Source organism: Equus quagga, chromosome 6, assembly GCF_021613505.1.
Source record: "Equus quagga isolate Etosha38 chromosome 6, UCLA_HA_Equagga_1.0, whole genome shotgun sequence".
Lineage (NCBI taxonomy): Eukaryota > Metazoa > Chordata > Mammalia > Perissodactyla > Equidae > Equus > Equus quagga.
The window spans coordinates 51712175-51739407 of NC_060272.1; the positions used below are offsets into that span (position 1 = coordinate 51712175).

A 27233-nucleotide genomic window follows, 5' to 3' on the forward strand; every position below is an offset into this window, starting at 1 on the left:
GCCTGAGTTTTTTTTTTTAAGATTTTATGTTTTTCCTTTTTCTCCCCAAAGCCCCCCAGTACATAGCTGTATATTCTTCGTTGCGGGTCCTTCTAGTTGTGGCATGTGGGACGCCCCCTCAGCGTGGTTTGATGAGCAGTGCCATGTCCACACCCAGGATTCGAACCAATGAAACACTGGGCCGCCTGCAGTGGAGCACGCGAACTTAACCACTCGGCCACGGGGCCAGCCCCATCCTCAGATTTTAAAAACGACCTTGCAGTATTGTTTTAGACAGAATCCTGAAGGAGGCAGATCTCTACTAACAATTATGCCCATAATCCTAAGGTTCCATGTTACCAGTATAGCATGAGCCCTCACAGAACAATAATTTCTATATGGTGGTGATACATTGTTTCTTAGACCCTACACTAATCATGCTGGAATTATAAAATGACCAAGACACAAGCTTTGTGCCCATCTAGCTCCAAACCTATGGAAAATTAGACAAACGTACAAATGACTTCAATAATATTTAGAGTGAATGAGAATCAATAAGATCTGTGTGTGCTCTAGAAGCAATAAAGATCTATGCAAAAGAAAATGAATTGTTCTATTATTATTCAAAGAAGGGAGAAATAACATCCTATGTACATTTGAGGGAGGCAACAAATTTTTCTGGTAGAGGATAGTTAGTTAACTCATTTGTTAATTGTTAAAATTGTTATTAAAGATTAATAGATATTTTTCATTAGGAGTGACTTGATGGGAATTGCACTCCAGTTTAAAGGAAGGAATAACCAAAAGACAGGGGCAAGAAAACATAGGGTTGGTTTTGAGAAAAGAAGTAAACCAATTTAGCTAGAGTTTACAGTGATAGAAGAAAACACCTGGAAAGAAAGCATGGATCCTGAAATGACACAGCATCATTAAATACCAAGAGAAGTGTCTATGCTCTATTTCAGGAGCTTTGATAAATTATGAATATTGTTGAACACAGAAGTAACAAGACTAGAACTATGTATAATAAAGAGATTCTGGCAACACAATAGTAAGTGAGCGCCTACCAAAGTTGAAAATGAGTTAAGTGTGTTGGATTGAATAGTGTCTCACAAAAAAATCATGTCCATCCAGAACCTCAGAATGTGACCTTATTTAGAAGATACTATTGTTAAGGATCTCAAAATGAAATCATCTTGGATTTAAGGTAGGCCCTAAATGCTGTGGCCAGAGAACTTTTAAGAAGAGGAGAAGAAACAGAGAAGAGGTGATGTAAAGATGGAGGCTGATTGGAGTAACGTATCCACAAGGTAAGGAACGAGAAGGATTGTCTGCAAGCCCTAGAAGCTGGGAGAGAGGTATGGAATCGTTCTTCCTCAGAACCTTGAGACGGAACCAACCCTGCCGACACCTTAATTTCAAGCTTCTGTCCTCCAAACGAATAGAGAATAAATTCTGTCTTAAGCCACCCAATTTCTGGTAATTTGTTATGGCGACCATAAAAGACCAATATAAGAGTCTATAACAGATGTCCAAGTGAAGCATAATGAACGTCTGAACTAGAGAGGAAGGAAGCAGAAATAGAAGGGAGCATGTGGACACAGGATTTACTGTAAAGATCATGTGTCTGAGAGCCTCACTTGTACTGCCTCCTCCAAGGCCTGTACTGAACTATGTGTGAATAACTTGGAATTCTTTACTTAAGTAAAATTCCCCTATCATCTAAATTACTGATTGTGCAAAGCCTAGACTAGCCCCTGTCTACATGATGGGGCAACTTACCTACTGAAGTAGGTTGCAGTGTAAGAGAGAGTCCAATGTTCCCAGGCTGATGGTCTCAGAGCCCGGTGGGATCCTTGATCAGAAATGGTAAATTTCAATTCAGAGAGGAACTTTTTTGGAAGCAAATAAAAATCATGTTTCTTAACAACTTGTAATCTGTTTATCCTTCCCAACCCAGTCCACTGTGGAATTTGGCCTGCAGTCTCTAGTCTGCTGACCCCTAGGACAAAGAAACAACTGTAATGAAATGTGGTAAGTGGTCTAATAGAGGTATGGTACTGTGCAAATGGCCCCAAAGTGGGAGAAGCAGTTTCCTGCCACGGCGTATTGGGAAAGCCTTTCTAGCTTCTATTGTGAATTGGGTTTATTTGTTCTTTTTCAGAAAAAAAACAAAAAAAAGTTGTTGAAAAGTGCTCTAGACCTCAAGCTTCTCGAGGAAGAGGCTCCATTGTCTTTTCATCTTTGCAGCCACAGTGTCGAGTACAGAGCACATCAAACTGTAGATGCTAATTCATCTTGAAAAAAGAAGAACCTGTGTCTTGGGTGTGGCTAGGCTATCTAAATGGAGATATAAAGCAGGTGTTAAAAATATGGGTCTGGATCTCAGAAAAAATATCAGGGCTGGCAACGTGGATTTAGGTGATCAATACAGATGCAATTGCTGAAACCCTGGAATTGCCTGAGGGCCCTGAGGGAAGGCTATTACAAAGGAAAAGACCTGAGGATAAACTTTGATAAATGTAAGTACCGTGTTGGCTGCTGCAATGAGTATAGACAGACATTTGAGAGATACTAACGGTAGAGCCACAGAGATATTTTAAATAAATATATTTGATAAATTGGTGAAATGGAACTTTACTGTAACTCTGACTTTCCCTGGCTTTTTCTTATTTGGCCCATCACTTATGGGAAATGTCAAGTGATTCTGAAGACCACCTGGAGTTGCTTTAACTTCAATCCCCCTGAGAAGCCTCAAAAGGTCAAGTATCATCTCCTCCTGCTTCTCAGATGCTTTTACATCGTGCCGAGTTCCTAGCTAATCTTCCCCATTCCTGTGCAATTCATACGTGCCAGCGCTCTAGATAGAAATGACACACATTCTTTCAATTTTGGAATCTGAGCTTTTTCTCATAGACTCAAGGGGATAATCCCACATTTTAAAGATAGATTTTAAAATATCGAAAGCTATAAAGATTAGAATAGCTCTTTAAAAAACCCTTAAAGGTACTTTATGCAATTGTAATATACACTGTCCTAAAAATATATAAATTTAAATTTCAAAAATAAAGAAATCATTTTAAGTAAATTTAGAGATACATATTAATCATGATGTTATAGTATTTAAAAATATATGCACACATACAAATGTACACATATGGAAACAAATGTACACATATATGCACAAGTAAGTACCATGTGCACTTATTTCTGATAATAGCTCAACAAGAGATCTTACTGTATGCCAAGGATAAACTAAATCACGCCAAATATGACTTTATTTATCCTCCGACAACCCTGAGGTAGATAGTATTATTTTTTACACTTTTCAATTACTACTTTATAGAACCAACACAAATAAAATCACAAAGGAGTCTCAATTTAAACCAAAAGCTTACTCTTCAATTTAATTCAATAAATTGTTTATTTAGCACCTTCTATCTGTTAGTGTGCCACATGCTTGGACAAAATGCCTTCCTTCTGTGTAGGAAAAGATATATTAATGCAGTTAAGGACATCAAAGGAACTGTTTGCCCCCAAGGCAAATACCCACCTCCAGAGAAGACAGAAACCAAATTGTACAAAATCTTGCAAAAGGAAAATTTTCAGCTACTAAAAAAACCCGACAACCAGCTACCAGTGGAGCACTGTTATTTTCCCTTATTCTTCTCCTTTTCCTCCTCCTCCTTGCTTTCATGTAGAACTTGGCCCTATCTTTTCTATTTCAAATATTCCTTGGTTCACTTCAAAAAGGAATCAAGAGAGGCATGGAATCGTTTAAACTTCTTCTTTGCTATTTCCCAAGACATGCTCTTAACTTGTTTAACTTTAAGAGCCTGTCTGCTAATCTCTTTGGGAAAAAGACAAATGGACGGAAGGTAGAGGCGCAAGGCCTCAGGGCCAGGGTGAGCCAGTGGCGGCCCCGTGTATCACGCCTGCGTCTCCCCACAGGCAGCTCCCAGGACCGTGCCTAAAGCGGCTGGGAAGCCAGCGGGCGGGGAAGGAGGATGCCGGAGCTGGAGTCCCGGAAGGCCGCGACTTTGGGCTGCCGGTGTTGGGAGCCACCAGGGACTCTCTGGCATCTTCACCTTGAGGAGCTGGTGTGGTTCCCAGAGGTAAAGCCCACAGAAGCATAAGGACCCCCAAGACTGCGTCCTCGATGTTTCTCAGTGTCAGGTTAATCCATGCTCAGCCTCCAGCTCCAGTTTCTGGCTCCAGCAGCCTCTTCTCCAGGAACCTGAAAATGGCCTTTCAGCTATGCTAGGTCTGTAATGGGAAGTGTCACAGTTGTATATTCTGTTATGAGTGCTTTATTACATCTGTGACCTGGACAATTTTGCTTTTTGTTTATTTCAACTTCAGTGAAATGACTCAAATGCTGAAGAATGTACCCATCAAGGGTCTTGGCCCCTTCAACTGTTCCCCCCAAATTTAGCCCTGTCTCACTCAAGCTCCAAGTCTAGGATGAGAGTCACAGTTCAAACCAAACAAAACTGTGATGTGATAGATATTGAAGATGCAGAAAAAGGCAATGTGAAATTCTCTTCTGAATTGGATGATTTTTAATGAAAGCCATCAGGAATTAAGAGACTTGGGCTATCCAAAACATGCCTTTAATGTGCTTATTAGTAAGCACTTGGGCTGACATAGAGATTTGCCAGGCACAAGAAATGCAGCCTGTAGAGAAAAGTCTTACCTGACTGATGGGCCAGTCGCTAGTGTTGTTATTTTTCTACAATGAAGCTTGTCTGCCTTGCTTAGGACAGAGTCTCAGCACACCAGAACATCGTCTTCATGAAGTCATCTTCATGGATGATGATAGCGACTTCGAAGATTTGAAAGGAGAGCTAGATAAATATGTCCAAATATAGTGCCTTGGAAAAATTAAAGTAATAAGAAATACAAAGCCTAAGGAATTGATCTGAGAAAGAATAATTGGAGCACCCTATTCTGCAGGAGAAGTCCTGTGTTCACAGACGGCCACTGTGAAGTCAAGGTGGTGTGGCTGCAGCCTTTACTGGCTGTCATGCAGCAGGACTGGCAGGCTACGCCTTACCAAGCGATTGATGTCATCAGCATAGACACACTCACCTATAGCTCATCCCTTTGGTACTGGGAGAATTTAGCTGGGGCTGCACTTCAAATGGGATCTTGTTGCCCTCTCTGAGATGGTAGGACCAGAAGGAACTACTGTACCAATAAAGTCACCTACAATGGCTGGAGAATTGTTTGCTGTGAACAGACACTATTTCAATAAATTGGACAGTATGACAGTGGCGTGGATATTTGGGGAGGAGAAAGTTCAGAAATATCATTTAGGATCTAAATGTGTGGATGTAAGCTCTTCATCATCCCTTGCTCTAGAGTAGGACATGTTTTTTGAAAAAGGTGACCATATGGATCTCCTAAAGACTGGGACACCACAGCACTTATATCCTACTTTCTAAGCAAAAAATTCTAGCATATAGTATGAGGTAATCAAGTCATGCCTTAGTTCAGACCCTCCTCAGTTCTCCTCTGGGCTGTGCCACAGTTTCTTAACTCATTTTTCTCACACTCTTTGTGTCCACTTTCAACTTGTCCTCATGTTGATATCTGCATATCTGAGTAAATGTTATCACATAGATGATTAACATCCCAACTTCTTTCTCAATTCAACATACTCACTATTTCCATAGCTTTTAGTCCTCTGAACAGATTTTAAAGAAAAATAATGCTCCTTATTATCATTCAGCCAAACATATGCCAGCCTCAAAGAGTTATAAGTGCTACTGCATCAACAAACAAACAAAAGACCCTATTGCACCCATCACTTCATACCCATTAGTGCGTTATTTATTGTGTGCAAGAAAGTTTAGCAAACTCTAGGTATTCAAAGATGACTAAGACTAAATTTGTTTCCCCAAAGAACGTACAGGGTACAATGGGAAACAAATAAGCAGAAGCTCATGCTGCTATTCATCCAGTCATCAGAAATCAAGGTGAAGAAGGAGAGAAATTAAAAGATGACTCCCAAAGGAAGGGAGTAAATGTTGACTTCACCAAAGATGTCAGGATAAGGTGGAAGAGCACACCTGACGAGGAAGACGATAAATTAAAAATGTGAAAGACAAAATACAAATTTTTGCGGTGCATTTAAAATATTTTTGTGAAGAAATGAATATATAGAGATTATTAGATCAATGGGTTTACAGCTAAGGAAGCCGTCAAAGCTAAAGATAAAGACTTCAACATCATCCCAATCTTGTGGGAAGTTGTTATGCCACAAGATAGAAGGAAATGAGAAACTCACTTTGTGTGGGTTTTTAGATTAGGGTTAGGGTTAAGGTTCATTTCACTTCTGGTTCTCAATTTGCTTCTCAGTAAAATTAGAAAATAAAGCTAAGAATTTTCCAATACTACCATGTATTCTGAATGTATTCCATTTTTTTCTCTGTGTCCATCCCCATTTCTCCTCCAAACGTTGAAAATATTCTTGTGACAGACAACAATAGATTCAGCAAAGTCAATATAATGGGGATTTTTTAAAATGTCAGTTTGCTGTGGAATTGCTCACGGATGGATCATGCTACACTGGAAAAAGTCATCACTAAACTATCTAAAAAGGTGCTCCTTCTCTAAGCTGGAAAAGTCATCTTATTTCCATTTCCCCTACAACTAGGTGACATTTGTGCTGTTAAAAATATAAGGGAGAGCCCCATGAAAGCCATGTTGCTCATCATACTGGCATCTGCTCTGCATTCCCATGTCAATGTCTACCAAGGCTGGTTTTCTCAAAAAGAACTGCAGTCAGTTTCTAACATGTGCAACAGCATTAAATGGTGATACTGTAATACTCTGCCTTACACAGAGAAGGTGCTACTGAAACTTTTTAAAAATTCAAGTTCATTTGTTTATGCTAAAAGTTATGGTTTATTTTAGCAGTGCTCAGCATGTGAACCTGTATTAAGTGCCAAAGATCCTTTGGGCATTGTTCACATAATTTCTGATTTGAACAACAAACACTCTAAGATTGAACTGGAACTTTGGGCAAAATCAGAAGAATGACAGCAGGTGTTTAGCATCTTTTGATCAAATTGAAACAAATAAAGTAGCATGGGTCATGGACTATAAGTTAATTAACTATAACTTAAATTAACACAACTCTCATCTTCTAATTACATAACGCTGTAGTATTGTAAGTCCTGTTTGTCAATTCAGAATAATGCATTTTAGGGCCTGGCAGAAGATTATAAATAGAAAAAGATGGGCCAAATCAAATTTGAGAATAAGGAAAGTGAAACTGAATACAGGTGAACTTTTTTGAACGAGATGGATGAACATCTCTGAATGAAATATTCAAGACTATGCAGCAAACTGCCTCCCAAGGGAAACAAGAAAATTCAATTTCAGGGGTAAATTGAAATTAGAATCTAAAAGACACGCACATGCAGCCACACACATGTATACACACTTATTTGTGTTTAGCAAAAACAGGTAGATTGCTATTTAAGCTAATAGATCTTTTACATCTGTATATGTTTTGCTTCCTCTGTTTCCATAAATACTCATATTCGTTGTCCCCATCATGATTTCTGGACCAAGGTTGATTTTTTTTCTTTTCAATTCAGATACCGTATTTCCTTATCTCCCCCAAACCTAAGGTGTAGACATTGTATATTTTTGAATAATTTATCACATTGAGGAGCTGCACAAGTATAAGTAACAGATTTAAAACCACAATTGACAGAGAGGGCAGTCTGCAATGACAGCATCTAGGGTCCAGAATTTTAAAGAGTTTTATTCAATTCTAGAAACCTTGTTTCCCTGCTTCTTTTCCAATTAAATAGAATTATTTAAATAAATCTCTTCATCTTTGTTTTCAATATTGCTAACACTAATTAAATTATTATATGGTGAGAGACTATAGTACTAAGAACTTTATGTATCCAATTTTATGTCATTCTACAACATTCTTATAGGATAGATATCATGATGATCTCCATGTTACATGTTTAGGGACTTGGGTATAGAGGGTAATTAAGTAACTTGTCCAAGTTTGTACAGCTAACAAATAATAGAGCCAACAATGAAAATTTTGACGCTAAAGCCTGACTCTCAACCACTACTTCAAACACTTGCAGTCAATTCTTACATGCTTCACACATTAAATGTATACTTTAGACAATAATATGTAGTTTTCTCCAAACTGGTACCAAACTTTCATAAAAGATACCCATAGGTTACAGAAAATTATGATGGATGTAAGTTAATTTCAGGTTAATAATTTATGACAAGAAAAATAGAAATGAAAAAAATTACAATTAACGTACGTGGTAAACTTAGTGCCAATGAAGAGTAATCTTTACCATTGATGAAGATTCTCTCCTTGACCAAACTTTAGTCAGGCTCCTCTGAGCCCTCTTCTGGACTAGGCCTCGACCTTGTCCCCATCCTCGTTGGGCCTGTGTAGCCTAGTTTTAGCAAGAATACTGCCACGTCAGTTTAGAGAGTATCCCCTACTCTTGATATCTGATCAAATGCCTCATCTCCCACCATCCCCCAGGTGATATCTGATCACCCCGGCCTGCCTTCCCATTCTGCCTTCAGAATCCCCTCCCCTTAGTGATTTTCCATCCACTAATCTCCTCCCCCACCCCCTACGCACTCCTTGACTATAAATCCACACTTGTCCTTGTATTCAGAATTGAGCCCAGTTCTATACTGAGGTCTCTAGTCCCCTATTGCAATAGTTCCTGAATAAGATTTGTTTCACCACTTTAACTGCTGTCAGGCTCTGTTTTTTGCTTTTTTTTTTTTTTTTTAACATTGGTCACATGCAGCGCAGAGAAACGTGAGGAAAGGAACAAGTTTAGAAAATAATAACGTTTTACACCCCACAGGTTTTTCTGCCTATATTTAAACGACTCTTTGCATGGAAGTTTTTAGAAGGTGATCACTTCTTTCAAATACCAGCATGAAAGTTATGTTTATTTGCTTTGGCAACATTCTCAAACTCAAGGGAGAAATGTGATTGTTTACTTAACTTCTTCAAAATATTAACTTTGCCAGGCACTGACGGACTGCATCTTTTAATCTACAAGTGGGCTCTCTCCTACTGCAAAATTACAGAATCGACCTGAAACAGGCTTTGGAACTACTCCTTCCCACCAGATTCTGCTGCTTTGATTAGGATTTACTGTGGCTAAAATAATACCCTTATCTTCCTGTTTGCTAACTTTTATGAGTAGGAAATATCTTTGGAGAAGAAAAAAACAGTTTGATCCACAATCTTTTCTCCACAGGGGAAACCACTGTTATCATTGATAGTGTTCTTATGGAGCGAGGTTGTATTGTTCGAAACTGCATTTCATGAAGCAGTCATAAAAGATTTTCAAATATCATCAAGTGAGCACTTTGAATACCAGAATAACAAAAGCAGAGTTTATCTTTCATTTGACAACAAGTCTTTTGTGATTTCTCTTGAGTACTAAAGAAGTCATTTACATCAACTGCAGTAAAAACAACAAAACTCCACTTAGCAGTAGGTATTGGATGGACAAATTTTCACCAGCAAAGTTAGCCCTTTAAAAAGCAAAAGTATAACTTGTGACTTGATGGTTTTTGAATTTTTATAATGTATGATTAAGTTAGCATTTTTGCATGTCAGGGAAAGCCCCTTCACTTCTACTAAAATGCTCTTAAAATAAGCCTCTGTTTTTCAATGACGTGATTATGAAATGTATTCCATTGCTCAAGGTCCTACAACAGAAGCTTTCCCATTATTTTCTATAAGATCCAATAGAGCATTCTTGATTTCAATCAGGCCAGGCATCCTGTCGGAGTCCAATCTTGACACATCAATGACAAGGCATGTCAGAGCAGTCAAAAGTTTATAACACGTAATGAAAACTGAACTAAAGTCAAGCATGCTATCCTCTCGTCGGCCCAGGGGGACCCTAGGCAACTAGCGACTTGTAGGCTCCATTACATCCCAACTATCCCATGTATCTAGCCCTTGGCAGCGTGTCAAGGACAAGAAGTAATCAGTCTTTAGAGATCACTTTTGAAATGCTGTGCCCTCTGCTTCCTTCAGGTGAATCATTCCTTCCATGTTGTCAGGATCCACTGATGAAAGCTGACGACTTTCAATAGTCTGTGACAAGTGAGGTATCTGCCTCTCCATATGTGGAGAAAGTGATACTGTGCAATCAGCTTTCAGCAGGCATGCTGTGAACGACGAGCTTCTGCAAAACCTCAACCTCGTGAACTCGTTTTACAGAGTCAAGCGTAGAAACCAGAAGGATGTACATGCTCTTGTACAGGACAGCAGAATGATCACCAGGAGAGTAGACAGAAGGGCATTTTAAAATGTATTTACAGATATTTCATGTCTAGAAACCAAATTTTGTCTGCATGTTGCATCTCTAGATTCAAAACAATGGACTAATGTCAGGTATCTGAAAATGATGTGGAAGTAAATGATGTAAATTGGCGGCAGTGCTCACATTAAATGGGCATTCTTGTCTTCGTATGGCTCTTAGTCCACCCAATATACGCTAATATATCTGCAAAAAAGAGTTGTTATTGATTTTCGAGTAACAACTTTTTTTCTCATGATAGGCTTAGATTCTTTTTTCACTCACTAGAATTCCAACTATTTCAACCATAAAACCACAATAATTTAAGTTTCTCCTACCAGTACCCTATAGCTTTCAGATATATTCTAAAAATACTAATTTTTAAGAACTGATGATCTATTTTCTAGTTAATTTAGAGTTCTAGTTTCAGCTTCTCTCTTCATCTGTAGTCCAACTTTGGTCATTTCAGTATAATTTGAGATTAGAGACTACATAATGCAAATGAAGATAATGAGAAATGTAAACGGCACCCCAAATTTCCATTTTGGAGAAAATGTGAAAAACAATGTACTGATAAGGGAGATAGAAAACAAGGATTCAAATAGAATATCAGCCAGTTATAGAATCTGCCAGAGGATTTCTGATTTTACCTTAATGCAATTGTGTTAATGTGAGAATATGACACACTGAATTTATTTCCCAAGTATTGTGGTTTCTAGCAATTGCACAGATGAGAAAATATTCATTATGAGATTTCATTAATTCAATAATTGAGTCACATATATATTCCTAATAACTCATGAAGAATATACATGTATATAGGTATGTATAATCTTATGTAAAATTTTAATTAAAATATATTTTACATCCTTATATAAAATTTAGTAAATATTTTATGAAATATTGCAAAGTCTAATTTTTCTACAGTGTAAAAGTCCTTTTGAAAAGCAAATAAACCCCAAATTACAGATGTTCTTTCTCCTGGTGAACTGTCTTTAATTATTTTTACTTTTAAGAATGTAAAATATTTCTTTTCTTGCTAATGCTCAATGTTTCTTTTTTTAATATTTCTTCCATGCCTTTTAATATGCTAGTTCAAGTACAATAGCACTGGACATTCATGTTACAGCTATTTAGGATATGTGTGAAATATAATTACAGAATTTTTGGTAGTATAAGCCATTTCTTTAAAAATCTTATATAATGATATATATGTAGAATTATATATTTATATTTTAGCATATACTTTATATAAAGAGAAATATAGATAAACAGATATAGTTATCTATACTACAAAACTTTTGGAAATCTGCAAAGTTTTCTTTTAGGATTAATTACCACATTTTTATTTGTCATTCTAAAGAAAAAATTTTTTCAAGTATTCTCTCTCTCAGGAACCTGGAAATGTCACTGAGGCTTATTTTCTGGTCCCAGTCTCTTATATTCTTTTTTTTCTATTTTTTCCTCCTCTTTCAAATCTTCCCTGTCGACCCCCACAGACACAATGGGAATTTTCCAATTTCTCTACTATTTTAAATATAAAAGAAATCCTACAATTGCATCCTGCTCATTTGAGCCAAATAACCCCAAACAAACCATCATAGTCTAAACAAAGACTATTTGGCAGAGATCTCAGTTCAGAACCCATTATAGCATGAAAATACAAATGGGCAATGTTTTTTGAATATGTCATAAAATTAATGTGTCTTTGGATTGAAACATCACAGATACATATGTTTATGTACAATTCTTTCTCAAGTCTACAAAAAACAGTTAAGAAATTTAAAATATATATATATATATATATCTACAAAGAAAAAGTAAGCAGGAGAAAAGAGTAAAACACATATGTCAACCAAATTTGGAAGATAGCAAGCTGACAGACAAATGATACCTGATTTGGGAAAAAAGTAAAGGATGATATCAACTGGACCATAGAGGAGAACCAAAAAGAAGGAGACGTGGGAAAGGCTCAGGAATTTGAGCGACAGCTAGCTCTGAATGAAAGTGTTCGGAAGAAGCAATCGGACCTCCAAAAGCCTGGACACCTTGCATCTAGGCAATTATCTCTACCAACAGTGAGGGAAAGCAGGTGGTTACCCATCTGGGGAAAGTTAGTTGGAGAGACTCTGCGCCTGGAGTTCAGGGCAAAGTTGAGAGTAGAGATGAGGTTCGGTACTCAATACACCAAGTCAAGGTAAATGTCTCCATATTCACTTATAACACACTGTCCCAACCAACAATATTGGAGAGTCCAGGAGAAAAGACCTAAAGATCTCTGCATTTACAGGACATCCCAATAGTTCTGCTAAGTCTTTCTGTTATCACCTTATAGTGAGGACTGGTAGAAACAAATCTCGTCATGATCAAAGAGCTTAAAATCACCCCAGTGCCTCATACTTAAATATGAATGGCAGATAATAATCAGCAGGCACTTGAGGAAAGACTGATAGGAAAGAAAGATATAAACAAAACAAAAGAAAAAGCAACAAGCATGCAAACATGAATAGATGTTTGAAACAGAGAGTCATTTGGAGGAAACAGGGACCATGTAGGCAGTAGTGGAATGCTTCAAAATGTCTATTAATCTTCACAGAGCTAAGAGATGACATTTGTATAAATATTACAAAAAAGATACCACAGGAAAAAAAAATCCAGGTAACAAGAAAGAGCTCCTGGATAATATTCAAAAATGGCAAAACGTAAGAAACAACCACCACTTCCCTCACCGCAACAGAACTATAGAAGAATGGAAGCTAAAGTTAGGGATATACTTCAGAATGTTAGAAAAACCATGGCAAAAGTGAGGTAAAAATATGGAAAGAAAAAAATATAGTAAAAATAATTCACAAGTTTCAACATTGAACTAATATAGATATAAATAAGACAAAAAATAGAGGGAAAATCATCAAAGAAATAATGTAAAAACATTTCCTTAAAATAAAGGATATATACTTTTCAGTGAAAAAAGACACATTGGGTACCTAGCATAAGAAATTAAACAAGACCCACACAAAAACATATTTTTAATGAAATTTCAGAATCGTAGGAGCAAAAAAGAAGACTATAATCGTACAGAAAGAAAAAAAAGCATGCATATATTAAGGATCTAAAATGAGAATAGCATCCAACTTTTTAACGATATTGCAACTAGAAGACAAGGGAGCAGTGCCTTCTTAATTATGAGGAAAAATGGCTTTCGATCTAGAATTCTACATTAAAACAAACTGTCATTTGAGCGTGAGACACGTTATTTCAAAACAGTTTCAAAAATGTTTCAAAAGACCAGCCAAAGTACCTTCCTACAGCAACTGACCTAGGAGACCTTAACGTCCCCTGCAGTGACAATAAAATTTAGACAAGCCTCTTCCTTACTCTGGGTCCCTGACCTCCTTTTCTTAGAGCATTTACTTTAGAAAACTTGTAATTGTAAATTACTTCTCTGCTCCTTTGAGATGTAAATCTTTTTAAAAGACTCTTGGCAGTTTTACAACCCAGGCTTATCTAGCTCTAGGACCTGGAAGCCAACACTTTGAAATGTATTCACCAAAGAAGATAGTGCTCCTATCTCATATTTCCCTGGCAGAGTAGAAACCTAACTTAGGCAGACACTTTCCTCCAAGCTGAAAGACTACCTCCTTTGATAAAGTTTTGGAGTTTACTTTCCTTTGGAAAAAACCAATTAGCAAGCAAAGATGGCTTATGATTCTCCCTATCCTGGCAATTAAGAACTTTCCAGCTCTTTGTTTCAGCGGAGTAGAGCTCAGACAGAGTTCTGGTCTCATTCTTCCATTACAATAGCCTTGAATTGTTGTCTTCTTTGTCTGTTTAAATTTGTCTGGTGCAATTTTTACTTTGACACAACTATAGGTTGTGCTCCCAAGGAAGGTGTAAGAGTTGGTAGCCAAAATAGAATATGTAACAGGGAAGGGACCAATAGAAGCCTCAAGCTGATTATGAAAGAAATCCCAAATGAGAGCTGCCAGAGTTTGAGAGCCTTGGAATACAAGGAAAGAGAGAAAGATGGAAAGTGTGAGAAGGGCTAAAGTACACCAGAGGAACTAATAAATTCCTAGATGAGTTTTACCATATCAAGAGATGTACACGTCTATCAGAAATTTGGTGCTGGGTTAGGAATGCTGGGGTACGTGAAAACTCAGCCAAAGTATCTAGGCCATTATTAACTCCAGCGAAAGCAAAAAGTTAGAGAAGAAAAAAAAGTTGCTTCTGCTCTGAACAATATTTACATAATCAACATATTATAAATCTTATAAGTGTTTATGCAACCAAGATTATGACAGAATTATGTCGGGAGCAAGAGGAGTGATAGGCACAAGAGTGTTAAATCCTCAAGTGCCATATTAGGATTAAAAAGTTAATGTCTAAACTTTAAATACCAGAAGCAAGTTTCAAACAAGGAAAGTATTGGGTTGTCATGCGTCTTCCGGAAGGGCTGAGAAAGCTAGAAGATAATTGCTTTTCTTTATAAGCCTGGAAGTATTATTTGACTTTTAAATGGCAAATATGTAAATTTGAAATATAATAAAAGCAGAGTCTACAAGAGGTAAAAAAGCATATGCTTTCTGAAAGTAAAAATGAAGGAAAAGGAAAAAAATAAAGTGAAAGACAAAAAAGAGAGGAAGAAAGAAAATGTTTAAAAGGAGAGATGTAAGGGAAAATGGCAAAAAACAACCCAACAAAAAAAGAAAGGCTGCATTTTCATACTTAATCATTTTCGTGAGCTATTATCTCAATGAACATGTCAATGATTATTGGCCTTGACCAATAGTGTATTAGCAAACAGCAACATAACTAGACGAAAGCACCAATCAGAACAGCAACAGACTTCACTGATTTGCTGAGTCACAAACTGAACTTAAACTACTTAATGTTTTTTGATTCCCAACCTCCTCCTACCACCACCAGCAAATACTACAGTTGAGATAAAATATGTTACGGAATTATTATGAAGTCGTCAAAGTTGTGCTGCGATGTTCTACTGTCAACCATTTTTTGTTCCAAATGAGCTATTTTAAGAATTCACCATTCTCTCTAAGTTCTTTAAGCACTGACTGCCACCCTCATTCTCAGCAATTAACCTTACTTCTTAGCTTACAGAGAAATTAGACACCATCAGGTCCCATCTCTCTTTCTCACTCTTTAATCGTACACCTTCAAATGTATCCTAATTTTCACCTGTGTCTTCTCCTTCTCTCTCTTCACAGGAGATGTTTGAAAACTGGAACTTGTGCCCCACTTCCATGCCCCTGGTGATCTCTGTTAAATTTCTGGATGAAGTAATGAGTACCAAGGCCAGTCCAGCTCTATTGCCTGTGTGAAACCTGCCAGTGCCCAGGCATATGTGATAAAACACCTCAAGCCCAGCTGTGAGAAAAGCTATTAGAAAGATTTATACAGGTATTTCTATTATTTAAGCATCTTTCTGTGTTGCAAATTTTTTCCAACTCTCACAGTCCAATGTCACCCTTCACCCCTACTATTAAGTGATGCTGCTAAAGAGAGAGACAGCTTTTGATTTTGCACTTGAAGATATAATCTTCTTGAGGGTGCCTGCTATCTTTTATTCATATGCTGTCAGCCAATCCTGCCTATGTCTTAGTTCAAGAATCATTTTGGTATCAGGAATGCCTCATTGGTTCATAATTGTTCTTTACAACAAACCTATTTTCTGGATTTCATTCCCTTAATTCTCAAGGACCTTACTCAGCTTTGTTTTTAATCTGTCCATCTTTCCTGGTTCTTTGCTCTTGACATATATATATGCTCAAATCTCTCCCACGATAAAACATAGTCCTTCCGCACCTCCTTCTAGAAATTTTACTCTCTCTAATAAGCCCTGTATATTTCACTGTGTCCCTTTATTAATCTCTCCTCTCATCTAAATCCGCATCGCCACAACCCTTTTCCATTTATCTTAGTTACTTCACTAATCTTCTGATTGTTTCCCTGATCAATTTTCCCCCTCCAATCCTATTTCAATAATATATCTCTTATGAGCATCAGACCCACATATCCAACTGTACGTTAAAACTATTCACTAGTATATCCCACAAACGTCTTGATTCAATATGTCCAAACCTAAAGTCAGCTCTTCCTCGTATGTCTGCTCATTCTCTTTGCTCTAAATCAGTGAAGGTCACTGCACATAATTGTCCAACCAGATATCTGATCATCCTTGATTTCATTCTCTCCCTTACTCTTGACATCCTACCAGTGAACAAATTGTAAAAATTCTATTTCAGAAATGTCTCTCAAATCTATTCACATCCCTCCATTCCCACTGGCACTCTCCTTATTTAAATAATGATTATTTTCCATCTATATTTCTAAAACAACCTCAGGGCTGATATTTCTGCCATCAAATATGTCCCTCTTCTACTTATTCTCCTGTGGAGAATACAATGCATTTGTGGCGATTTTTGTAAACTGTAAGAATGATTCTACGCTCCCCCTGTTTAGGATCATTTGATGACTCCTTACTGCCCAGAAGATAAAGTTCTAACATCCTTAACTCGACTTGTAAACACCCTTATTATCCAGTTCTGTCTTTCTCCCTAGCTTAGTCTCTTGATCCCACACTTCAATATTTCATCTTATAAAAATATTTTTGGTATTCAACTACAAAATCTTCTCCCCCTCTTCTGGATATTTATACATCTTTTTTCACTTTCTTTGAAATATTCCCTCCCTTTACCAACCATTCTCTTCAACTTTCCTCAGGTTTCAATTCAATGCTGTATTTGATTCCTAGGGCTGCACTAAAAAAAATATCAGAAATGGATAGCTTAAAACAACAGAAATTTATTCTGTCACAGTTCTTGAGGCTAGGGTCCAAAATCAAGGTGTCAGTGGGGCTATGGTCCCTCTGAAGGCTCTAGGGAGAAAACGTCCCATTCCTCTCTCCTGACTTCTGGTGGTTGCTTACAATCTCAGACATTCCTGGACTTGTAGATGCATCCATCTAATCTTTGTCTCCATCATCACATGGCCGTCTTCCCCCTGAGTATTTCTGTATTGTCACATCACCATCTTTTCAGGATGTCAATCATTGGATTTAGGGCCCATCCTAACCCAGTATGACCTCATCCTAGCTAATTACACCTGAAAAGACCCTATTTCCAAATAAGGTCACATTCTGAGGTTCCAGTTGGGCGTGAATTTGGAGGGCACCATATTCAACCCAATACAGCCCTTTTTACTTCTTTCTATTGCAAAATGAACAGTCCTTAGCTTACTAGATATAACCTTATACTGAAAACTCTTACTGATTTGTCTTCTCCTCAACTGTGCAAGGACAGCAAACATGCTTACCTTGTTTACCATTTTGCCCTTAGTACCTAGTACAATGTCAACAGAGAGAAGAGGCTCAATACATATTCAAAAAAAAGAAAAAAGAAATGAATGGAGGATTTAAAAAAAGAGCTCTTTTTAAAATTCTCACAACCTTCTCATGGTTTTCAAGATAACTTGCCAAACTGAAAAAGAATCTAAAAGAAAGGCCTGTGATAGAACTGAAAATATTCATTCCCTTTTCTCCCTACCTCCTTCAGAGCAAACACAGAAACAAAAAGAAACAAAATTTTAAACAAACTAAGGTCTTCTGAAGGTGGCATGCTACACTTTATTTGACTTTTTTTTATTGCCCTACTTCTTGCTTCTTCTTGATCATTCCTACTTCTCTTCCAAAACTCAGATCATTCAATTTTTCTGTTGGAAGCAACATCCAATTCTCCCTGACCCCATTCTTCTTTTCAGGTAGGTGCATTTGAATACATCCCTATAACAGACGCTGTCTCTACCTTGCCAATGCCCCTACCTCTCTCAGGATCCCCGTGCCACCTGGCTGTGTCTTACTGCAAGCACCTACAAGTGCTGACCTGGCTGAAATGCCACGGAGCTGAAGCCCTTGAGAAACCCTAACCAAGGACAAATACTGGCACTCAGATGAGCAACTTAGGCATATCATGCAATCTCTCAGCATTCCAGCTCACCAGAACAGTAACCTGTGTAGTTTTCCTTCCCCTCTGTTCCACTTTCTTCCTGACCTACTGATCTTTCTTCGGGTCACTAACCAAATAAACGACCAGCCTCCAGTCGTCTCTGGATCTGTCTGCGGTTAGCCTCAATCTAAGGCATTTCCTAACACTCTTCTAATATCATTTATCATACTCTGTAATCTGTTTACTTCTTTTCTGCTGCTACTACTATGTAATGTCCCCAGTGGTATGAATAGCACTTTATTACGCACTGTGTGGCATAGTCCTTATAGTATGGTAGAAACGAATAAACATCTCTGGTTCTTGTTTTATCTTAAAGTATGAATAATTTAAAAATTTCATTATTATGTGGTAATATTGAATGGAAAGATAGAGACATTAGGGAAGACATTTGATATTAATAATGTAAAATTTATATTAAAATATACTCATTTTTATAGACAAAACATATTAAGCATAACTTTTAAAATGTAGGAAATTTTGGTATTCTACATTTCTCTTCAGTTCTGCAGACACTTGTCACTTGTGCTGAATTTTTTCCTGATCCATTTTTAGGCTTATTTTAAACTCTTGAACATGCTTTCAAATGTGTTCCCGTGTCTATGGCTAAGTAATTCATTGCTTGATAAGCTACTCATCATCGGCTTAACAATTCTATCACGAATTCTAGCTTAAAATAATATCAAAAGCCACTCTTCAGAACTATTAGTTTTACAAAAACTCAGTCATGTGCACAAAGGTACACATTTAATACTGATGGATTTCATACTACTGTTTTGACAAGAAAACATACAGCTCATGTTTAGCTTACTTGTTTTCTGAACATCCAAAATGCAGTCTGAGGAGATTTTTTTATTTAAACCATAAACCGTATCTTGTTTTTTTATTTCTTTGATGTTTATTCCTTTTGTGGCTTTTTACTTTTATTACCGCATTGCTTTCCCTACTAGAGTAGCCAGCACTGCATCAAAGTATGCATTGTTCTGAGATCAGGTTTACCTGGTTTTATACACAGTGTGATGACAAAGCCTTGTGTTTTGTTCCTTCCCTATTGTCTTCTGCCTTCTTACTACGTCTACTGCCATGAGGAAGAGTGCGGTTCGCAGCCTGATGCAGTCAGTCTTAGCAACATGAAACGACATATTCAAGTTTTCATTGTGGGCATGTTTATGTCAATGTTCTACCTGAAATATTCTAATGTACGTGCTGCTAAAATTAGAGCATGCTTTGAAGAGAAACAGTGTTTTCCAGTGGGGAAAAAAATAACTAGAAAATGGAAAACATTGCTTTAATCTTCAGTTATTGAAATATCAACAGAAAGATTCCTTTCTTTAATGTCCCCTAAGTTTGTATTTTGGGAGATGTTTGAAACTCTTTCCATACTACACCACAGCTTATAGAAAGCAATCCAAAAATACAAAAGATTTAAATTCTGGCAAAGCTTTGATTCTGTGCCCATTATTAGCTTAGTGCTTCTCAATCACAGGAAAACATAGATAGAAGAAAGTATACATATTTATTCTTGTGTTATAGAGATGGGCGATAATCAATAATTATCAATAGCCACCAGACAGTATGACGCATTTTCTTGGTGGAAAAATAATGAACAATTTTTATTTATAGCTAAAATTAATTGATAATTTTCTGAGATAATTAAATTTTTCCAAAAAGAACATGAGACACTTTATTATTATATGAACTTCTTTGTTGCTGATGATCTCTGCTTGTTTCTTGTCCACAAAATTTTGGGAGTCCAATCTTTGTTTTAACTCTCAAACAACTATTGTAGGTACATCTTTTGTTTGTTGTACAGTTCTCTCAAAAATTAATTGATTTCTTATCTATTTGAGGGCTATGAGTCTCATGTGTCAATCAACACACCACTTCTGGAACCATGTTTCTTTCCCTGAATTTAATTTGGATAACTTAAGCCTATTGTGCTTGCATAGGAGAAGAATGCCATTTCTCTCTTTTCTCTAAGCTGTATTTTTCCAACTGAAAGAATTTGCAGGGAAAATTCCTATTATACTGATATACGTTATATCAGTATCCCCATATCTATTAAGAGTTTTTTAAATGGGTGTGATAAGTATACCCTGATATTGGTCTTTAAGCTTGAGTTTTGTAGAGCTTTTTTTTAAGGTATGCTTTTTGGTGAAGAAAATTGGCCCTGAACTAACATCTGTTGCCAATCTTCTTCTTTTATTTTCTCCCCAAAGCCCTGGTATGTAGTTGTATATCTTAGTTATAGGTCATTCTAGTTCTTCTATGTGGGATGCCTCCACAGCATGGCTTGATGAGTGGTGTATAGGTCCATGCCCAGGATCTGGACCAGTGAACCCCAATCCACTGAACTGAAGTGCCTGAACTTAATCACTCAGCTTTGGGGCTGGTCCCTAAGCTTGAATTTTAATTGGGTTTTTTTATTCAACTTCTTTGTCCCTTTTGTAAATTATAATTGGAGAGTACCAGTTAAACTTCCAACCCAGAAAGCCATTTAACTCTGTATTCTCTCTATTTTTTTTAAATTCTGCTTGCAAAATAGCTAGGTCTTTTCTGAGTTGATGTAGCTTGCATTATCCTGGCAGCATGTGCAACCAACTGGAAAAAACTCATAATACTAACATTTGTTTTACGCTTGTTCATTTAAAGAGAAAACTTAGTAGGTACAATATCTCCCTTCTAAGTTATCCCATATAATACATTTTAAAAAATGTTTAATCATTGCATGGCATGCATCAGCATCCTTCTAGCCTCTAATAAAAATTTCTTTGCCATCACTTGGCCTCAAAGCCAGTGTCAAATATTTTAGGTTGTCTGTTAAGGAAGCCCCTCTAATCCAGTACTAGCTTTTGTATCAGTCCCATGATAGGTCCAGTTATTGTGTGGATAAGGAAAACTTGAAAATTTCAATGTCTTACAAACAATAATGTCTGTGTCCTGTTCATGAGATGTGCTATGTCACATGTCACCACAAGAGCTCTGTTCTAGGCTGATAGAGATTCCATTTTAATACAGTGGCAGAGTCAGGAGAAAAGTAGGAGAACATGGCCAAAAAACATTAGCTCTTAAAATTTGAGCCCAGAATACATGGAATACTTCTGTTTACATCTAATTGGCCAAAGCAGGTAATGTGGTGGGTTGGGTTAAATAGTGTTCCCTCCCCAAATTATGCCCACCTAGAACATCAGAATGTGACCTTATTTGGAAATAGGCTGTTTGCAGGTGTAATTAGTTAAGATGAGGTAATGCTGGATTAGGGTAGAGCCAAAATCCAATGATTGATGTTCTTATAAAGGCCACGTGAAGACACACAGACATACAGGGAAGACGCTACATGAAGACGGAGGCAGAGATTGGAGTGATGTATCTAAAAGCAAAGGAACACCAAGGATTGCTGGCAACCACCAGAAGCTAGGAGAAAGGCACGGAACAGTTCCTCCCTCAGAGCCTCCAGAAAGAACCAAACGTGCTGACTCCTCGGTTTTGGACTTTTGGTTTCCTGAACTACGAGAAAATAAATTTCTGTTGTTTTAAAGCACCTAGTATGTGCTAATTTGTTATGGCAGCCCTAGGAAAATGACACACACGGGAGGCTTGAACTCAAGAGAGTGCTGATGCATAGTCCCCATATAGATGGGACATTGAATATAACAAAAGTTCTAGACAGATTATTTCCATGTGGATAGGACTACAATGACGGGATTTTTAAAACAAGTTTTCCTATTTTAAGCAAAAATTTTGAGCTGATAGTCCTGATTCCTCTTGGTTCCTTATTGCTGAGAAAACTGAATTAAGCCAAGTTGATCCAAAGCAATGATCTACTACTCACGAATAAATGGAGTTCACAGAAGCCCAGAGATATTTGAGAAAAAACAAAATATTTCCATTTTGAGTGGGGTTTTGTTTGTTTGTTTTTACATAACTAAACCAAGCATTCTGAGAGTAAATAAACTCAACAAATAAGGTTGTTTCTAGCCCTTTTATCCCATGTCATTGTGTTAGTTTTGTTATTAGAAAGTAAGATATGCAAACTCTAAATTATCTCTGGTTCTGCCTCTGAATTATAATATGCTCACTTTTACAATGTGTTCCTATCAAACTAGGAGTGTTTATTTTTAAATAACAAACCAACCTCAATCAAACTTTAATCCCACCCAACAGCAGGATAAAAATTATTAATTTAGGGGGAAAAAAATCTTATGAGCATTATTTCTTTGGAACAGCTCCTCCAAAAAAAACAAAAACAATATCATAAAATGTCCATATTTAAGTTGGGAAAATAGTGTGTTGGGAAATTACTATATTTATCCTTCTGTTTCCTATTATTTGGTGTTGATATTACTTACCACAATGGAGGTAGTGCTTGGAGAATGCAATTGTAGAATATTTCCCATTAATGTCAGCACTCAGTACACAGCCTCACGAATCAGTCACCATAATCCTGTATGGCCTATTCTGTCATATAGACTTTCATACCAGGAAATGAGCAAGAAAGAGTTCAGTGATACAGTGAGGAGGATTTTTTTTTTAATTTTGTCTACAGATAGGGTAGTGTAAAAGAATGGTGTACTAAATTATAGCCTAGAAGATGGAATTGTTCAAGGATGACAGGGAGAGTATCACACATTGTGTAAACAGCATTTTACTAGAAAAAAACTTGAGCAAAAAAAGTGTGACTCCTGGGTAGTGGGAAATATAATCAGAGTTGGGGAATGCAAATACAGTGAGGCAAATAAGGTTATTCAAAGCCCATGCAGTAGACACACAAAATGTTATATTTGTGAAAAGAAGATATTGATTAGAGAATTTTAGGATGCGGCATAGAAAAATCATAAGGTCAAAAATGGAATTCACTTAGAAATGGAACTCAGAATTTAGAAAGGGGCTGAAGGGAAAAGAAGAGAAACACACTACTGGGTAATGGAATGAGGTGGCTCTAATACTCTGTCCACTGGTGTCCATGCTATAGACAGGCTGGAATTTCCATTTCAGGATGAGTTTCTAGCTTTGGTTCTCATTGGCTGGAGTTACTCTTGGTAACACCTGTTCTCCCTTCAACTTGAGTTCCAAGGGAAGATGCTTAGCTGATTGGGCTTGATTATGCTAAATTTCAGTTAACGGGACAAGATTTGGGGGAAAATCTGTATAAGATATTTTTGAGAAGGAAGGACAAATCAAATGCCCTGGATAAATGAAGAATGACAGAATTTTGAAAACCCATCCTACATTTAAACCATTTCCAGAATTGTTGGCCCCTGTGATTTGCTTTACTGAACAGAAAAAGGAATTGATAATGATGTTTTATACTTAAAATGATGTTTTATTTGGTCTATATTTCTTAATTTTAATAAGAGTCAATTTTTGTTGGTCATGAGGGCTTTTTGTTTACATGAAATATAAATGTTCTCAAATGCATTTAATCTCTGGTGACTGTATATTTATATATGTATTTATGATATTTGTACACATATATAGATAGGAGTATTAATACTTAACCTATCTGAAATGTATTTATGCAGCAAACTACTCATGAATCAAAAGACTTAGAATCAAAAAGTAATTAAATAAGGACTTCTGAAAGATGAAAAGTTATTAAAATTTTATGCCCTTAAACGCTAATTTTTTCAAAGCAACTTTGAGAGAATAGTGCCAAATGAGCACTTTGGCAGATTAATAAGACTAAAAGAATATGTAGGCATTGACTATATGGTATAATGTTTACAGAAGCAGAAAAGTGAAATGTCTCAATTACATTTTTCTTCTATTAGTGGTTAAAGCATGTGCTTTGAGGTCTAAAAAAACCTTAGTTTAAATTTCCCTTTCAAAACTATCCAGCTGCAAATTCATGGGAAATTTAACCCCATCTGAACATCTTCTTATTTTGAAAAGGGAGATATTGTCTACCCCATCTCTTTTTGAGTCTTTTCGAGTATTATAGGAGGTATCGGTGTAAAGTGCTTATCACAGATGTTGGTATATTGCACCCAGTAATAAGCACCCAGTAAATGCTGGTTACTGTTGATTTCTTGTAAAAATGAACTCACATCTGGGAGGAGTATAAAACAAGCATTGAGGAGAAGAAACTGGAGCCTAACATAAGTAATTATAAAGAAAACCTAGCTACTCTATCTGAGTTCAAGTGCGTGGTTTGTATACTTTTTAAGAAATTTAGAGTTTCACTAGCTCAGGTTAAAGAACTCTACCAGATCCTGTAGAAGAGATGTCTGTATGAGGTTGTGTCCGACTCTAGTTTTATTGTTCAAAAAGGAGAAGAACTCAATACTAAAAATTTCAGCAGTTTATTTTTAGAATTTATTATTAAAAGCACAGTATGCAATAATTTAGGAGGAAAGAGTGATCATCAGGAACCAACATAAAATCATTGAATTCAGAATGAGAGGAGATAACAACTCTATTTAAACATCTCAAGGGCATTTATGAATGTGGTGATATGCCCTGTGTGAGGTTAATCTTCAGTTTTTTTTTTTCTGATCAGCCAGCAAGATGCCAAATGGTTGCCCTCTAATCTAAAAACTAATTTGGAGACATGACAGATAACTGAAAAGAGGGTGGGAGAAGGTTCAGGGACTGGACAGGGAGATAGGTGAAGTGTAGGGTGACTAACCTTTCTGGTTTGCCTGAGACTGAGGTGTTTCCCCGGATGTGGGACTTTAAATGCTATAACCAGGAAGGTCCAAGACAAGTATGCGCAGGTTGATCACCTAATAAGTAGAAGGCAGGAATAGAACTCCTAGAATGTACTTGTGTCTCCATCTTAAGAAAGGTATGTGGGGTAGCATCAAGGTTACTTTTGTGATGAAGATAAAAAAGGGGAAGTTTATTGACTGATGGAGGTACCATGAAGCTATCAAGATCAAAACCTTACTATGATAAAGCACATAATTTGTTTCATTTAATATTTTAAATATTTCACATTTACAATTGTACCATTTAATCTTACAGCAACTTTGAACATAAGCCATTAGCCTTATTTTATAGATAATAAAACTGAAGCAGAGGAGAAATTGAGTAACTGTCCTAAATTCACATAACTTTCACAAAGTGACTGTTTGCCCTTGAGAGCAGGTACATAGCTTTAGTGTATTGGATATTTCATACAATCAACTCTTTGGTGTGTGAGTTTCTAAAAAAAAGGAAAAAGTGAGTACTCAGAAGAAAATAGGGAGAAGGAAATGTGTGTCTGAGGTTTTTGGTGTGTCAGTTAGTGAAGGCCTAAGTAACTCCATCCCTTACATTTTAAGAGTAGCTGAAGACCTGGGAGGCAGCTCAGGAAAAGGATGGTTGCCTGTAGCCATTACAAAGTGCCTGGATTAAATGTCAGAGTAGAAATCCTCATCCATTAACATGTTCTTGAATTCAGTCCACTCAGGCTACATCTGCAATTAGAGCCACAACCTCGTGGTCAAAATGGGTGTTGCTTGCTGATTTCACTGGAGACCATGCTAAGCTCCCTATCCACGGAGAGCTTGGGAGGGTTGGCTTTGCACACAGCCTCTGCGCATCTGCAGACACATGCTGTGCCAGGGTTCCTCTGATGCTCACAGCGAGAGATGCCACTTGCTAACAAGCTCCTTGGCTCAGTGAACATCTGGAAGAGACTCTAGTCATTTAGCAATTTAAAATCAACAATCTCCCTCCTGGTAGTGTGGTGGCAGGAGAGAGCACTCTGTGATGCCCCCAGATGGGAACTGGATTTAACCCTTGCACTTGGGAAACTTGGAATGACTGATGTGATGTGAATGCATGGATGGAGAGGAAGGAGTGCTTAATCATAGAACAGAGAAGACTCTTACGGAAGACCAGGGTTTAATCTCCGTTAAACAGTTCAAAGGATTGTCAATAAGAAATACATGTTTAAAGGAGTCAAATATTACCTCATTATAAGTGAAAAAAAAAAATTAAAAAGCTTTTCTGAGCCTCAGGGAGGAACTCCTCTGTCTTTGTTAGTTTTCAAGCTTAAACTCTACTTCTTGGACATAGCAAACTTTCAAGTATTAGACGCACATTAAACAGCCTTTTAGTTCCTCAAATGCCCAAATTATATTACTAGGATTAGAAGGCAGGTTTGTAGCCACCTTTTTCAGTGTTCTTTCCATGTTATTTTCTGTACTTTTCTGTGTACTTGAAATATTTCATGAAAAGTCTCTTTTATATCTCACTGACCAGACATCAGGTTGAAAGTCAACCTTTAAATGCCTAGATAGTTTGATCTTCAGAATACATTTTCTGGGTTCCAGTTTCCCACCTATAAAATGGAGAAACAGCATTTCTATCAATTTCCTAACCTCACAATGCTTTGTAGGCCAAGTAAATAAAATGCTAAACAAACTTTGTCCTTTATAATGGGTTTGGTATTTATACTATCATTAAAATATGTATTTTTATCATCAAAGTGTATTTTCAGAAAATATTAATAAAAGGACCATATAGGAATGTTTTTGGTGATTATAATGAAGGCAATCTAAACGGCAATATTTAGTTCGTGGATTCCCTAGGGCCTTTGGGTCTCACTTGCTTCCGTCGTTGGCCTTAATGACGAAGCCTTACGATTGCCAAGAGCAGTACTCAAATGAACCAGAAGAAAGAAAAGGCAACTTAGTTTGTTGGTTGTTGTTAGCTTTTGTTAACATATAGCTTTGTGATAATGAATTTGTGGAGTACTTGGATTATATTCACCCACAAAACTACCCAGATACTTTTTAGTTGATTACTGTTTTGACTTATCATCTCATTAGGCAGCTTATCTTCTTCGGCTCATTACATCTTCCTTTACAATTCTTGAATTATCATCTTTAATTTATTCCTGAAAAAAAATTAACTGTTGAGAATTCACCGTGTCAAGTAATATGATAAGGACTGAGATACAATATTG

At 36.9% G+C, this 27233-nt stretch overlaps 1 pseudogene; it reads left to right on the top strand.

The window, feature by feature from the left end:
• Nucleotides 1-3986: 3986 nt before the first annotated feature.
• Nucleotides 3987-5440, top strand: LOC124240727 (polypeptide N-acetylgalactosaminyltransferase 11-like; annotated as a pseudogene).
• The last annotated feature ends 21793 nt before the right edge of the window (nt 5441-27233 follow it).